Source organism: Ostrinia nubilalis, chromosome 11, assembly GCF_963855985.1.
Source record: "Ostrinia nubilalis chromosome 11, ilOstNubi1.1, whole genome shotgun sequence".
NCBI classification, from domain to species: Eukaryota; Metazoa; Arthropoda; class Insecta; order Lepidoptera; family Crambidae; genus Ostrinia; species Ostrinia nubilalis.
Window position 1 is genome coordinate 6,352,758 of NC_087098.1, and position 16,607 is coordinate 6,369,364.

Genomic DNA, 16,607 nt, shown 5'->3' on the forward strand with positions numbered 1-16,607 from the left:
ACTCTCATGTCGGAAGGCTATGGAGATACGCTATCTATACTGGTACCCTCAAAAGCATGATTCTGTCCCATCTAAGGCATCACCCTCATAGGAAAGGGTAACGCTGCCCATCTTCTAAGACCTTAACAGGCGCCATAAAGTCTACAGGGCTACATCGTCGTCTTTAACGCAGCGTGAAGAACGAGGTGAAAGCTCCGCCATAGGAGGACAGAGAGGCCATTCGACGTGAGACTCGCTAGACTGTGCTGTAGTCTAATAGTTGATAAACCACCTCGCCGTGGGCTGTGGCTAAGTTGGGTACCTTATTCGCACTCGTGCTGAAGTTTAAGGTCTAGCGATCGCACCATGACTGGGCACGGCTCCTTCGAGTCCTACCTGTATTGCGGTGGCTAGGAGCATACGACACACCATATTCTTGCGGGATAGCATAGTCAAAGCTATGTGGACGGTAACAAAAGTTGGGTGGTAATGAAGCACATATATCTGAGAAGACAAGGTGCCACAAGAAGCTGCAGTACGATAGCGCGACTACGAACCAAGTGCGGGTGCATTTTAATTCGCTCCAGGGAAGGTGACAGTATGATTGCCTCCTATCTTCCTTCTTCGGTAATGGCCAGCGTAACGGGGGCGTGAGGCCGCACGGAAGGCATTGCATAGATAGGCCACCACCACCGTCTGCTGACGGTGAGTGTGTGTACGAAAAGCTGTGTACTTCCAGTTGCTCTCGTCCCAACTGTCGCCGTGTAGGTGGGAGATCTTTGTCCGGAATCTCAAAGTTAGCACTTATAGAGAGTGACGGGGCACCAGGGTATTTTTAGTGGGTATATGTTCATCCTTCTGACGGGTATATGTTTGCAATATCATGTAAGCATTATCATGTAATAGTAAATTCTAAATGCAGTTAATTTAAACTTTTGTTTGTAAGTGTTACCTGCTTATCTTTATTTCTGAATGCCTTAATATGCTTAATAAATAAATAAAATAAATTTTACGATTTTTTACTTATATCATGTATTATAAAGTAGCATAGGAGAAGAACTTGGTTGCGTTGAGTCTAATAAATGACCCTAGATACTTCAGTCGTGTTGTATATCATATTTTATATTGTTTTGTCTTCACTTTTGTGTCCACCAAATATGGCCAAAATACAATTTCTCAGCGTAAAACACCGTTACTGGCACTAACTTATAGATAAAAAACAAACTTTTCCAAAGTAAAACATTTATAGTGGCAGTTACGGCTAGAAGATTCTTGAATTTTCCGACGTAAAAATAAGTAAGTGCCACCTACTTATAATAGTAACTTCAATTTTCCCGAGTAAAACAACGCAACTACGTTATGCCTACAGTTAACTGATTAATTTACCGTTGGTTTAATGTTGACTGAAATAAATTAGGTCAGAAATCATAATAATACCTATTTCCTTCATAAATTACGTATCAATTTACTCGATCTGCGCGGATGAAAGTGGCAGTTGCGGGGCTGGGCGCGCGGATTAAGGCGTGCGGTCCAACGTAAAATTTCTTAACTCCCACTAATGCAATTTTACTGCGGAAATCGTTCTAATTTTGTAGTTGCGGGATTTGTTTTTTGACGTTTTAAGGTTCAATTTGAATAAAAACTGTATGTTTTTTTAACTGAGCCGAAACTGTTGGGTGCTCTGAAGGTTTTGCAAACAAAAACGGCAAATCACGGAACTGGTAGATACTGAACTATACGTAGGGACCGTCGATTTGATATAATTATTATCCTTATCACCCATCTTCAGGGCCTTGAGGTTGGCCAAAGCTCTCCCTTTTCCGCCTGCAGTAATGGACCAGCCAGATATAGATGGCCAGATTTATTACCATGCTAATATATCACCCTGTACTTTCCTGTCCTTATGCCTTTTATCTTTCGCTAAATGCTATTTGCAAAGTAGGTATGTTTGTCGTACGTAGTAGGTAGGTAGAGTGATGCATTAAACACATAGAAATGTAGTTCCCTAATGAGGCCTCAATATCAAAAACTGCCCTGCTTCAAAGTTGAGACTAGACACTTTAAACGCGCGCTATGAAGCTATTGAACCAAATAAACAAAAAAATGTTTTGTCACAGTGTATTCTGACATTTGAAACACGGACAAAACAATAAGTTTATTCAAATCTAGTTGCCATTGTGTAGTTTTTTGAATTTTTCAGGTGCTATAATAAAAATAAAAATACCGGCATTTCAGACACAATGAATATTCATAAAACGTGCATGTAGGCTTAACTGAAAATATTAATGCTAACTCCAAACTCGTGTGGATTTAATAATGTGATTTAATTATTAGTTAGCTTAGTTTTGATTTGAATACAAAACCAATTAAAATGCCGTTCATCATTTCCATTTTCAGTCACAAGAAACATGTGTTATGTTTGATAATAAACGACGTCATTTTGAGCAAACAATAGATTCTCGAAGTTTCTTACAGCCCAATTTGTCACGACAGAAAGTCATTTCCACGGATCCATAAAATAGGACAACATATTCATGCCAATCCACATAAAATATTAGGTTCGAAAGGTTTCCGTGATTTATGTAAAGGTTCGGCCAAACCAACGCGTGCAGCCTGCGTGCGCGATGGCGATGGCAATGGCGATCAGATATCGAATTTGTAGCGATGAGTTCAGCAGATCAACGCGTCCTATCATTGGTCGCGGCGATCTATGCTCGCGCAGTGATTGCCACCGCCATCGCCATCACTGATGCAATCTGCACGCGTTGGTTTAGCTGAACCTTAAAGGATAACGGATTTCTTATCGGCTCTTCACCTATCTAGGATAGCAATAAAGGGGGGATGGGGGTAGGTAGATACACCCCACGGGATGGCCATTTCGCCTCTCACTTACTTCCCGGACTAATTGCAAGTTTCTTCTGAGCAGCTGCTCTTTTAATTAATGATCTTGTACCGAAGTGCCGATATTCGTGCGGCACGAGAAGGGTTGTCAATGGCGCCGTTAGGACAGTTTGCGATGCCGCCGATGTTATTAGGAGAGCTGAATGGCTATTGTATTGTTCTAACTGTCCTGTTGTAACGGTGGCTCAGATTTTGTGAAGGGTGTGGTTTGCGTGCTATGATACTTACTAGGAGTAATTTTAATCAATTTTCGCTTTAAATCAAGTCATTCTAAAACAAAAAATATCTACGAAAAATATAGTAAACACGTTTTGCTCTCTATCATACTGATCCATCAATTACGAACACTTTTTATGTTGGTAATAGGACTTACTTACAGGATAGTTACTATTTTTATCGTTTTCCTGATATTTTCAGGTTTGACACCAACACACGATTTATCTTTTTCTCCACCTTTTCACCTACTAATGTGTGCGGTCAAATCCTCTGGGAATTTTGAAGAGCCTACTGCGGGTACAAAACGATCGGTCTTCATTAGCAAAGGCTGAATACGACGAATCTGACCATAACCGGAATCCAAGGCTGGTTGCTATAGGACGAAAATAAGAATAAAGTTACTCGTATAGTTGAGTGCTTCAATTGAAAAATGTGCCTTACCAATATTGCCTTAAATTCTTCTTCTTCTTCTTTTGTTAATGGCGATAATTTCTTTATTTGCCTTAAATTAATATAACCCCAAAACTTGAGGACACTAGGTATTCTGGGTATACAGTATACCGATTGATCTATGATGGATCGAGTATACCGTATACTCGATCCATCATAGATCAATCTATAAGTATTGGAGTAAGAATAATCGGAAAAGGAGTGATTCTGGTGCTGGAAAACAACATCTTTTTGTATAAGAAATCCCAAAAAGCACATAACAAAAGTGTTTTATGGTGATCTTTTTTGGTTTTGAGCAGGGCGTACCTATTTATGTGTTTACAAGACCGCATTTTTCTTCTAACAAAGTCGTCATACAATTTTCTCCTTGCAGTCCTGCGGAATACTAACGTAGTAACGTCCAGCTGAAAACGTCTTAGTTGTCTAACGCCTTAAGATCGTCGCACTTTATCAAACCGGAAAGGGATCGTAACCGTATCAACTCGAGGCGGTCAGTATTCTTTGTATGAAATTCCATACTGCAATGCACATTTTCACAACGTAAACACCTCGCCTGGCATTTGACAGCGCGCGAAAGGCGATGATAAGTCTGCTATGAACTTTATTCTTCATATTAGTAAATATAGTAGTCATAAACTACAATAGTTCTTTACAACAGAGCATGCTAAGGGCTCATAGCTCAACTCTGCGACGGAGCGTTCAATCTTCATTAGCTAAGACACTGCACCTAATTGCCAATACGCCGGCTAAGTGCCGCTATTTAGCCGCGGTTGCTGTCGATTAATGTACTGAAACTGAATCCGATTCAGGGTTTTAAACAATAAATATCTATTTCTATCTACCTATTTAAATTGAAACTTCATTAATGCTAATAATAAACCAACTTGATAGATAACATTCTCAAACTTACTTGAAGAATAAATTTAAACATGCTGTTTTTACACATTTTTTTTAGCAACGAAAAATCTCAATTTCTCATCACAAATTGTTAATGTCACTAAAATTAAGCTTTCAGCGTTAAAATTTTGAGGAAAAGAAAGTCAATTAATTTAAATTCACTGTAAAAATTTCCAAGTATGTTTAATGGCGAGGTCGCCATAAGGACATACGACTACGTGTCGATTAACTAAAACATCCAAAAATGTTTACGGAGCCGTTTTAAAAGTAAATTAAACTTTAAGGGCACTATAAAGACATTACAAGGACCAAGTTTTAAACTTCTTAGCGATGCAAAGAAGAAAAACAAAATGATATTTTATGAACAACGAGGACAGTTGAGAGAAAAGTGAGTAACTATTCGTCGCATCATAAGCAGAAAGTTATATGAAAGTCGCCGTGACTTTGAAAGCATAAAAAAATATAACGTTACATCTAATTATTGCATTTTTAGAAGTCCGTTACTAATATTATAATACTTGGCCTGCCCGTTACCATTTTACACTTATTTTACTTAAGCGATCTAGATATTAATTTGACTTAAAGACAATTTGTGACCCAAAGAAAACCAAGGATAGTTTTCCCGGTTTTTGAAAGGAATAACGTTTTTCTATAGCAGATAGAAATTATTCACGTGGGCGAAACTTCGTGTAAAAGCTATTTAAATCTAACCTAAACTAATGATATTGTTTTTTCATAATAATAATAGCCAATATCCAGACACTAATCCCTGTGAATTGATATTCAAAAACCTCTCTATGCAAATCCCCTATATTTTGCAACTCCATTTCAGTCGTTAAAGTGAAACCGGTCGCGACTTGGCGTATTTTTCCGGGCACATTTTTATTTCGCGGCACCTGCAGCTATAATCCGGGATTGCAGGCAAAATGCATGTCTGATATTCCTCGTAGTGAGGCAGTTTTAGGGTCCCGATGATAATATTATTGCGCTGGTAATACGAGTGTGCTGCGGGTTCTATGAGGATTTTATTAACGTCAGTAATAATAATTAAAACTAGTAATACCATACTTCCGGTCAAAATAGCGTGTTTACAAGACTTTATGACTCGAAACGCCTTTTCTATTGATCAAAAATAACAGTACACGGTGATGTCGTCCGTGCTTAATAACCTTGCTTAGGAATATAAGTTCAGGACATTGTCAACTGTAACGTATTTACCCTAAGAAATTAAATATACCTTACTTAGCCACATTATTTCAAAATACACTAAACCATTGAGCACTCTTTCTAATTACATTAAAAGAATTATGAGACTCGTTCATTAAATTCTAAGCAATTGAAATAATTTTGAATGTGCAGAACCCATCTTCAAATTGCCAAAGCGCTTTTGTTCAATAATGCTAAGTTTAGAATCAGACGGACACCCAACGGTCTCAATAGTCGGATCGCTAGATCGCTGCCTAGAGATTTTAAAATTCTGCCCATGGATTTATCCAGGATCCCATTATTCCTGGCATTACTGGAATTATGGGAGCGTGCGATGCATAGGATTTTAATAGCAGGATGCAGCAGTCTCTGGTGCACTTTTTCATTGTTAAAGTAATCGAAGGGAATGGGTTATTAAAAGTTTCTGCTTCATTAAAAGTGGTGAGATTAGGAATAGTCAACTAAGATTGGATTTCTTTTTTTGGTTGAGTTGTAGTTACGCAATTTTTATCGTATTATTGTTACTTAGAACTTGACACATTTTGTGTGTTATCGATATATATTGTTTTATGTTGCTTAAATTAATTATGGGTCAAAAGTGGGTTAAAATTAGTACAACAAATCACTTCGATTGGAGACCAAGAGCTTTGTGTGGTGTGATGCACAAATATGAAGAACTTACCCTTTCCTGAAGTACATCCCTACCTTCTAACGTTTATTTCGATATAAAAGTTGTACTCCTCACTTTTACATCTAATGTTTTACACGAAAACTTTGAAAACGTAATCTAAATGTAAAGTAGAAGTAATAAAACATGTAGCTAACAAAATAAAATGAACTTTATCTACTCTGTCAAGCAATATTAAGCTATAAAACTTTGCAGACTTTCGATACGTTGTAAAAACTTGGCAAACGCCCTGTCTCATGTAATGTTGCGTCGAATGTAAAGGACTAAAATGTACTTAAAGTATCATATAGGTATAGAAGTGTATGTATGAGCTACGTAAATAATTCAAAGTAAATGCATCGTTTCTAATGTTCATGTTATGTTAGCATGTATTTATATGGTTATTTTTCTTCTCCTTCTAAGTACCTAAAAGACTGAGTAGCACCATCTTACTTTAACTTTCACAAACGTCAAAAATCTGTCTAATTCCATACAAAAAACACCGGTTATCGTTAGAGTTACGGTCAAATTTAGGTGGTGAAACTCAGCCTTAGCAACTGATAGGTTACATAGATCTTACATATGTAGTTAGATTAGTTTTGCTGATTGGTTTTCAAGTTAATATAACAAAGAAACTACTACACTAAATGCTCCGAAAATAGGTAGTTTAGTGTCCGTTTCGTTCCAAATAATGATCATGACCTTCAAAAGGGACACTCAAGCAGATTCAGCGTAACCTGTACCTACCACGTCACAAAACATTAATTGCAAGACTCAATCAACGACTACACGCTAACAATTCCCTAACAACCTCTCTCCGTAAATAAAAAACAATCAGTCCCACAAAGCCAGTCTTTGCTCGCCTCAGGTACGACTTTGTGATGGAAATGGGCTTCTAAAAGTACTAGCTAGTCCTTTGGTGTCCTGGGTGTGGATAGGTCTTAGAACGGTAAATTGTTTTTGTGCCTGTAGGCAGTGAGGGCTGGGGTATTAAGCGGTGGTGGCAGGGTTCCGCGTAGAGGATCAGAAAACGGAATGTGTGCGTCTAACAAAAGTACGTAATTACTTAGGCTGAGTTGCAACATTATACTTTAACTTTGAAAAACGTCAAAAATCTGTCAAAATCCACGCAAAAAGCATCGGTTATTGTTAATGTTACGCTTAAAATAAGGTGGTGAAACGTTATTGCTAAGGGACTAGGTAAAATATTGTCGTTGTTTCAAAGACAAAACTACACAATGTCCGTATCAATACCGATATGATCTGAAAGAGGAAAATTCTAGCATCTGTGATATTTTAAAAGGATATTTGGTTGAAAACAAAAAAAAACATTAACTACATCCATATAAATTACTAAACAATTTAAGTAGGTCCTACCTATATGGTTAAGCTAATTAATTTTTTGAGATTTCGGTATTGGAATACTTACTTTCCATACAAAATGTTGCAGGGTTTGATTTCATACGTTATAGGAAGCAGCTTATCTACAATACAACCTTTTATTCCAAAAGGTACCAAAGATTAGTCAAGTACCTAATTTAAAATTGCTGTTTTCTTACTATAACCTGTAGTAGTACAACCCATCTGAAGGCTACGTGTCATAGACAAATCACAAGGCCACTCCGCCATTGGACCGTGTGAGCACGTACCGACATAATATCCGTTGCGTAGTGCGTGAAAGATAATGACTGTGTGATTAGAGTCCATGTTTGAATGGCTTGTTTATTTGTCATATTTTTTTAAAGTGATACAAAACATTAAGGCTGAGTTGCACCACCTAACTTAAACGGTAACTAATAACGTTAACCGGTGCTTTTTGTATCGAGTTTGACAGATTTTTGACGTTTGTCAAAGTTAAAGTAAGATGGTGCAACCCAGCCTTAGCAATGAAAAAAGTTTTAATGTCCTATTTTTACAACACCAAGCTTTATGAGCACATGGATGGAAAGCATTTTTCAGACAGTCGGCTTTCAATAATGATAAGTAGGGATTATGTAATAAAAATTAAATCGTCTCATCATCATCATTTTCAGTCACAGGATCCACACCCGAACATACGCCTCCCCGAATGATGATCAGATGGCCAAACTAATAAAAATCAAATAAATAATTACCATGTAGGGTAGACCGGGGACAATAGTACCATTTTTTGGAAATTGTTCAATATTGAGAAATCTAATGAAATATAACTTATTCTGTTAGTATGCTGTAAAAACTAGACTCCTAAGCTACAAATTTAAGCATACAGAGTTGAACTATTCTTTCGAATACTTAATGAAAAACGAGTTTGAACTGTACGATGTCTCATGTTACAATTGACCCCTACAACGGGTTAATTGTACCAATAATATATGAGGCTATAAAAGTCGTTATGTTTATCTAATCATCACCTTTATTGGTATTCTGTACTCTTAATCTCCTACAATCATCATTCTTTATTAATTGAGATCGAAAATATTTAGGAACAAGTATGAAAAATCAACACTAAAGTTTAAAAACAAAACAATAACCTTTCTTCCATAAAAACGAAAAAGCTAACTGTTTCTACATAATATGTCATTTATTTGGCTCGGATATTGCTCCTGAAACAACAATAAGCATAATAACAATGATAGAATAATCAAAACTTAAAAATCTATTTTTGTATAAGGGTACAATTGACCCCTGGTACAATTGACCCTGATTTATTTATACCTACTAATGCTTCGCCCTTTTAAAAAAAATTCATAAGCCTGTTCATAAAGGAATAGATCCGTTGATCCGTGATCAGTACTTTTGACTCTACGTCGAGGCATCTAAAACAAAACGTTCAAATACTTAGTTACTTACTGAATTAAGCTAAAATGTACATATTCAGAAGGGTTTTAGAAACCTATATTAAAATATTTTAAGTAGGCATTTAGGTACTTATATCACCTTTTTATCGACATCTACCTACTTATTTAATAAAACACATTAACTATTTTTTCAGTAGGTAGGTATGCCTATAATTATAAAAATATAATTGTAAAAATGTAAAATAACCACGTGAATGTTTTATAATAACTTATTTTATTATAAGTATAGGTACTTTAAAACCAATTTAAAATATTAAGTATAAAATAAGGTTCCGGGGGTTAATTGTAACACGGGGTTGATTGTACCGCTACAATTGACCCCATGGAGACTGGTACATTTGTTCCAAGTAGGTAGTCAAGAGAACTTCACCTAAAATTCTGTCATTTTCACAGTGAATGCCAATAATTCGCTGTCGATACAAAGTTTAGAGCCTGGATAAACTATTGACAACAATACTTTGGTAACAAATAGCATATTAGGCAACTTATGGGCTCATATATTTGACATAAAAACTTACTGCGGCTGGGCAAAAAACAAAAATCCTTCCTGTACACCTTCGTTTTTCAGCGCAAGCGCCGCCGACTGGTGAGCGGATGGAAACACAAAAAGCGCATATTCTGACGCTATGCACACAATCTAACGTCGCTTGTATGAAGAAATATCGCCGATGGTACTATTGACCCGTGGTACTATTGTACCCGGTCTACCCTACGGAACACACTTCTAAATGGTTGTTTCAGCTTGAAAGTTTCGCGTTTAGTAAACGTTTGCATGCAACCCTTTGTGTGGCAGTCGAGACGTTCGGTGACTTCGTGGACGATGTTTTGGTGCAATTTTCGAAGATTTTTTATTTATGTAGTCACCAGTAAGATCGTAATGATTTTTCGGCCAAATTGACTTTAAATTCTAACAATAATTGGAAATAAAAAATATTACATCTACACATTAGTGAGATGAGTTGTGAAAACCGATGAAACGATTTCCTAGAAAATTCACGATTTTCCTCTTTGCTTTTTGGCTGGGCATGCAAAAAAATATACCCACTCCTTGAAATACAGACCTCAGGATTTATAAACTAAGTCACTCTGTTACTACAGAAACATGTTTTAGTTTTACAAACGCTTCATGACTTCTGTGGCATGTTATGTAAGTACTTTACGAGTAATTTTGTTATAAAAATGTGTCTTACAATCATCTGGATTGTGTATGTTGAGGAGGGAGAAACAAAAGAAAATCAACTTTATTTTTTCTTTGTTTTTGACACAAATGATGTTGTTTAAAACCAGGCATTGTTCCGAATTTTACTAGTACTATTTACGAAATGTAAATTAATTACAATCTAAAACATTACAAGCGTAATTGCTCCATTAATCCCTGAGTGCGTGTGCATTATAATATCTCAAGTCACTGCTTCTAAGGCTAAGAACTCACTAGCGAATGTTACTGTTTGTCGGTTTTGAAAATGTGTTCCTTAACTGAATTCTAGACATCGATAGAAAATAGGGACATGTAAATTTTCTGTGGTAGTCCCAGTGCGTAATATTGAAATAAGTTTCACCTACGGAATCACTGGAAGTATACGTTACATACGCCCGTATTCACAAACATTACTATAAGGACTCACAGTGCACGTGAACGCACAGGGTGACATACGAACCAATCACAGAGCTCTATTCAACGCTGTGCGTTTGATTTGCTGCTTCACTTAAGCAAGCATCGTTTGTAAATACGGGCGTTAGTGATAACTGAATAATACAGACGACCACTTTGCATAGTAAGATAAATAGTATTTTAGTGCGTAACAACACGCACTAAAATACTATTTATCTTACTATATTATAGGCAGTTTCCTTTCCTGTCTCATTGTTGACATTGATCAGAACCTTGATAGTTAAGTACCTAGTACCTAGATTACTAATGCAATTCAATAATCAGTGTGCCCTAACCCTAAGACCGGCTGGTAATGCTTCCCCGTCTATTGTGCGGCCGATCCACACTGTGTACTGCCTTTTAACAAACTCAAGGAACTAGAAGCTTTTAACTGAGGAAGTGCTACGGATTGTTGGGATGCTATTGCGATGGCGAAGAATGGAGCCATTTCTGACCATTTAGCCTGAGAAGGTAATGGCTAGTTTCCTTGACGTGCCGTTTATGTCACAAAGACTGTCATAGTTACAGAACAAAAGGTTTAAGTTTTTGGTACCTGAATAGCCTAGCGCGTCATCAAGCAAATCTTGTACAGTCGACTGCAGATTTGACTATATTTTTGCTGTGAAATAGCGTCTGTTATAACTACATAAGATGTGGCACTAGATATTTAGTTAGTCAAACTTATCGTGCCATGAAGTGTACGTAGTACATACACATAGGTATAACTACTCCCAGCTGGATCAAAACCAGCAATTACCTACTTATTGTAGTGTACGTTAACAACTAAGTCAATATGATCACAATATGAATGTTATAAATAGAGAGGACCTAAGACGTCAAACTGGTTCCATAGAATCCTAAAAAATGTGTATTTCCAATTTTAAACGAAACGTAACTAGATATTGATTTATTCTATACTAGCATACCAGCGCTTAGGCGGCTGCTGAGCGAGCGTTTTTTCAAGCCTATCATGTAAATTTTTTTTTATCATGTTGTTTATTATAAATATGAGGTAACGGGAACTCTAATATGGTAAAATTACTATCTCTTTATTACAACATTAGGTGTATCGTGTATCGTATAAATTTTATCTGTTTTTATAATTTCTTTAAATATCCACCACAATTCTATCTGTGGGGACCTATAAGTGGTTATCAAGTGTTATTAACTGTAAAATAATCAATTATGTAAACCCTGGTCTTCCTAATATAAATAAATAAATAAATAAGTAACAACTCAATAGCATTCAAGATAAAAGGCCCCTCAGACATTTAAGAGTAAAACAAACACTTTATACAACATCGCTTTTAAAATTTCGTGAGGCTCTACAAAATCGTCAGCATTCTTCAGTATTTTCGTTGTAAATATAAAACGTATTTCCAGCCGCACCTGCCATGATTACGAATCCAGTACAAAATATGGGACCAACGTTTTGAAGGGCCATCCAATTTTTCCCTCAGAATCTCTTTGGTTGCTATCGAGCACCGACACAATTAATTTTATTTTATATTATTTTATTGGTCGCTAACTAATGATGTTTTTATTAGATTTCTGGGCGGTGATTTTGATTCAATATTTTGTAATAACTTTATTTTGTTATTAAAATACATTCTTTTCTTTTGATAAGGCTCTTTAGTGTCATTATTTTTTTAGTTTTTATAGGCCATACTTTATTCTCTAGCACAATAAACAACAAAGCTAACAACATAAAACTAGTCTCACAATCGTTAGGACTTCTTTGTTATTTCTAAAAGTTACGTCTACATCGTTAAGTAGGTACTAGACGAAGAAATAAGCTAAATCAACGCTTTAGGCGCAGAATTATAGATTTTGCGCCTTGCCTGCAGGATTTTTAGCTATAATCCTACTAATATTATTAGTGCGAAAGTTTGCATGTCTGGATGTCTGGATGGATGTTTGTCACACTTTCACGCAAAACCTACTGAACGGATTTTGATGAAACATTACAGCATTATTTTTTATAACCCAGAATAACATAATTATAGGTTATAATTTATGACGATCTAGCTAGTTATGGTATATGGGTAAAAATGTGTTAAGTTTGTTCTCCGCGATTGTAATTTGGCGTTAAAGTACCTACTTATCGAGTCTATAGCACCTTTGACGATTTGTACTGCGATTTGGGTTTGTCCCTCAAACCCTGTTTTACCGCCCTTCCAGTAGTAAACCAAATCGAAGCCATTCCATCAGATAGACCAGCATTAAAGATTCCTACGCCAAAGGAGTGTTTAGCCGCGCAATTACTCGGCAAGACGGGAAAAACAAAAGAACCGAATGTTCTAACGCAATTTACCTGCGACAAACGCGCGACAGACGCCCGGGACCGGCGCGATTACCGGGAATGGGCCCGTAATGATGTTTGCGTCCCTACGGCGTTTAAAGTTCCGCCATCTGATGATTTCGCTCTGGCTGTTGCAGGGTTAACATTACAAAAAAGTCGTTGAACTTTTTTTCGAAATAAAAAAACGCGTGCTTATATTTTTTTCTTCCCAATATTATAAGAATGAAAATTTTAAGCCCTGGTAATCACAATACTAATTAATTTACATTTTTTGTTTTGATAATAACGTTTTAAAAGCAACCAATGAATATGTTATTGTTAAACCTGCTTAGCTATTCATAGAACTGCATAACTAAGCAAAAACATTCTATTCATTGAGCAAAAGCGGAACAATTTTTAAAATGGGAGACCGGCTCATCCCTCCACTAGCCATTGTTGAAGACCCAGTAATAATCTTGGCCCAAATTCACGTACATGTTTAGCTTACAAATGAAAACTACAGCCGAAAAACAAGGAAGGATTCGCTTTGTATTCATATTAAACGTCTAATACAGTTAATAATTAAAGCTGTTACAGCCGCGGTTTCCTTCCCGTTGATCTAAAATTTTAATTAAATGGAGAGATTGCCTTTATAATGCAGCTACTACATAGAACCCCTTGGGCTCGAAATAACCCTTATAAAAGGAGATTTAGGAAGCTTAATATGAACAGTGAAATATCCAGAAATTGGGTACAAAAAAATACATACAATTAATACTTTAATTAATAACACATAAATATTTTGAAAAAAAAATCATAGAATTACATTTTTATTCAATCTTAATCAGAGATCAGAGTTTGACTATCAAAATTAAGTCCTTCCTGATAACTGAAAAACTTCTTTCGGTTATTCAATGACTTTAAAATTTTGAGTAAAATAAGCACACATTCATGGTTTGGTGTATATTAATATTGCTATTTTAATCATTCAGTGACATTTTGGCTTTCGAAGAATGTGATTCATAGGGCTCTTGCAATCCTTTGACACAACTGTTTATTTAAAATCTGACTATTTTAAGCTCTAAGTATTGACTTTGATCATTTTGTATTATCTGATACAAGGCCCAGATTTTAATCTAGATCTGTCATGTCCTAGGGAACACTATTAGTAAACATTTTAGACACTTTATTGTTTTGTATTTTGTGAACACAAAAAAGAAGATTGTCGATTTTGGTTACCCAGTTTGTCTAAAAAATGTAACATTCGTGACAGATTCAATTTCATGGTCCATAAAAGTACAAAAAATACAGTGAATCCCGAAATTAAATCTGCCACAAATGTCTAGATCCAGATAAACATTTAGGTAAAGGGATTCGCTTAGTGAAAAAAATACATCTTACGCAATCAAGCAAGTCAATGAAATATCCAAGCTGCTAGAGTTTTGGCTCAACAGGCTTTTATAATTAAAAGCGAAGGCACTACACAAGAAAATCTAAACAACATTTTGGCTCTCATAGATAAGACCAATGGGAAGTTTGCAAATCCACTCGAAACTCAACATTTGACAACTTGCTAAAATTAAATCCCCTTTCGAAAGGAGAAATTGAAACTGTTTCGTTTAATACAAGACGTCTACAAGTTCGCGATCCAAAATTTCGAACCTTTAATGAATGAACCATGAAAATATATTCAGGGCAGTTTTACTTGAAGTTATAATTAATAACGCACTCTTGGGATTATAAAGGAAGGTTACGACAAAACTTTACAAATTTATTTAAAGGCTACAGTGAAATAAAATGGCGTAAATTAAAAGATATCAGAATTTATTTTATGAATCATGACTTATCAAGAATTTACCTATTATAGAGTCAAATCCATAGTAAAAGTTCTGTGATCTATTTATTGAAATTATTCTGAACGTAACCTTTTTAATTGAAATTACGTTAGCCCTTTGATCTTCTGATCGTTAGATATTAATTTCGGTGTAAATTCAAACCAAACCATTTTATCCAACTTTACATGCATGCAACAACCTAATTGAACCCTTATAAACTTATTTTATAATGAATTCCTCATATCTCTACACATCTACACATCCATTCAAGCCGCACGCACGTATATGATCCACAATTACTACAAAAGAAAAATAAATACATTAATTCATTATTAAAGTGAAAAATCCGGAGCACCAAAAGAAAACCCAAGCGTTGAATTTGAATAATATTTGACACAAAGATCCGAGCCAGCGCAAAGGTAGGTAATCGGATACTAGTAAGTCAGCAATTAGGGAATGAGCCGGCCCTCTAGGGGCATTTAATTTCTGACCCGCAAACGTTTTAATTAAAGGCATCCGTTGGAAAATGGTAAATGAAAACAGGCGGCTATTTGCAAAGACATTTAATAACATCTTTTGGCTGAAAAACATTTCGATAGCGAAAAAACTGTGTTGTTGGGCTAAAAGGCTTTTCGTTCGGAATAAAGTGTTATCCTGTTATCTCAAAAGAATTTAAAACTTGAGGAACCGAGTGCTTCAAATATTATGTAGGTTTTTAACTTTTAAATTCATTTGAGATCTTAATGGTTCTATCTTATGTGTCACTTGTCTTATGTTACTTCTATCGTAACGCGTATCATAAACTAGTTAGGTGAAATAAACTAGTCGGGACCAGAAAATTGACGCGTAGAAATATGATGTATTTTTTACTAACTAAAAGTAGGTATGTTACATTACTGTTTCTTACTATACATTTCTTTCTACTTACACGGTGTAGGTAAGGAACACGTCGGCACCAAATAGTACAATTTTCAAATTAATTATTATGTTTCTGAGTGTAAAACAAATTATCATGATTGTTATTTTTCGTGTCGCCAGCGCACAGTATGTTATGAGACTGTATAATCGGACATTCTCATTTATTTGATAAACCGTATAGAGCTCAGTTATACAAACATGATAGTAAAACTCCCGTTTGAAAATTCCAAGTAGTTTTCGCGGTATAAAAATTCAAAGTTACCTATTTTTTTACTTCAAAATTATGCAAAAATATTCTCACTCGTTAACTAATAACATTTAATTCAGAATTGTTATAATACTTCATAGAGCTCTTAAAACTACACGTAATAAGCGTATTAAGTGCTTCGTAAACGCATTCAGTTAATTAGGAAAAATGATTTTTGTGATTTTTGTTTTTATTTTTTTTCTCAATTATACCTTAATATATGCAAACATTTTTAATTGCAAGATATAGTCTGATATTTAATCTAATTGTATAAAAAAATCAGGTTTAAATTCCGTGACATATTTGAGGAAAATCAAATTGAAAATATGCGCCATATAGAATTGTAAATTTCCCATCACTTTTTAATGGCAATATTTCTTTTGGATGTTTAAATATCATCAGCTCGATTGTACCAAATTATTGTATTGACATCCGATTTACACAGGTTTCAAATCGATGAGAAAATGATTAAAGGTAGGATAAATTCGATTTCCTAGATTTGTTTACATACTTTTTTAGTTA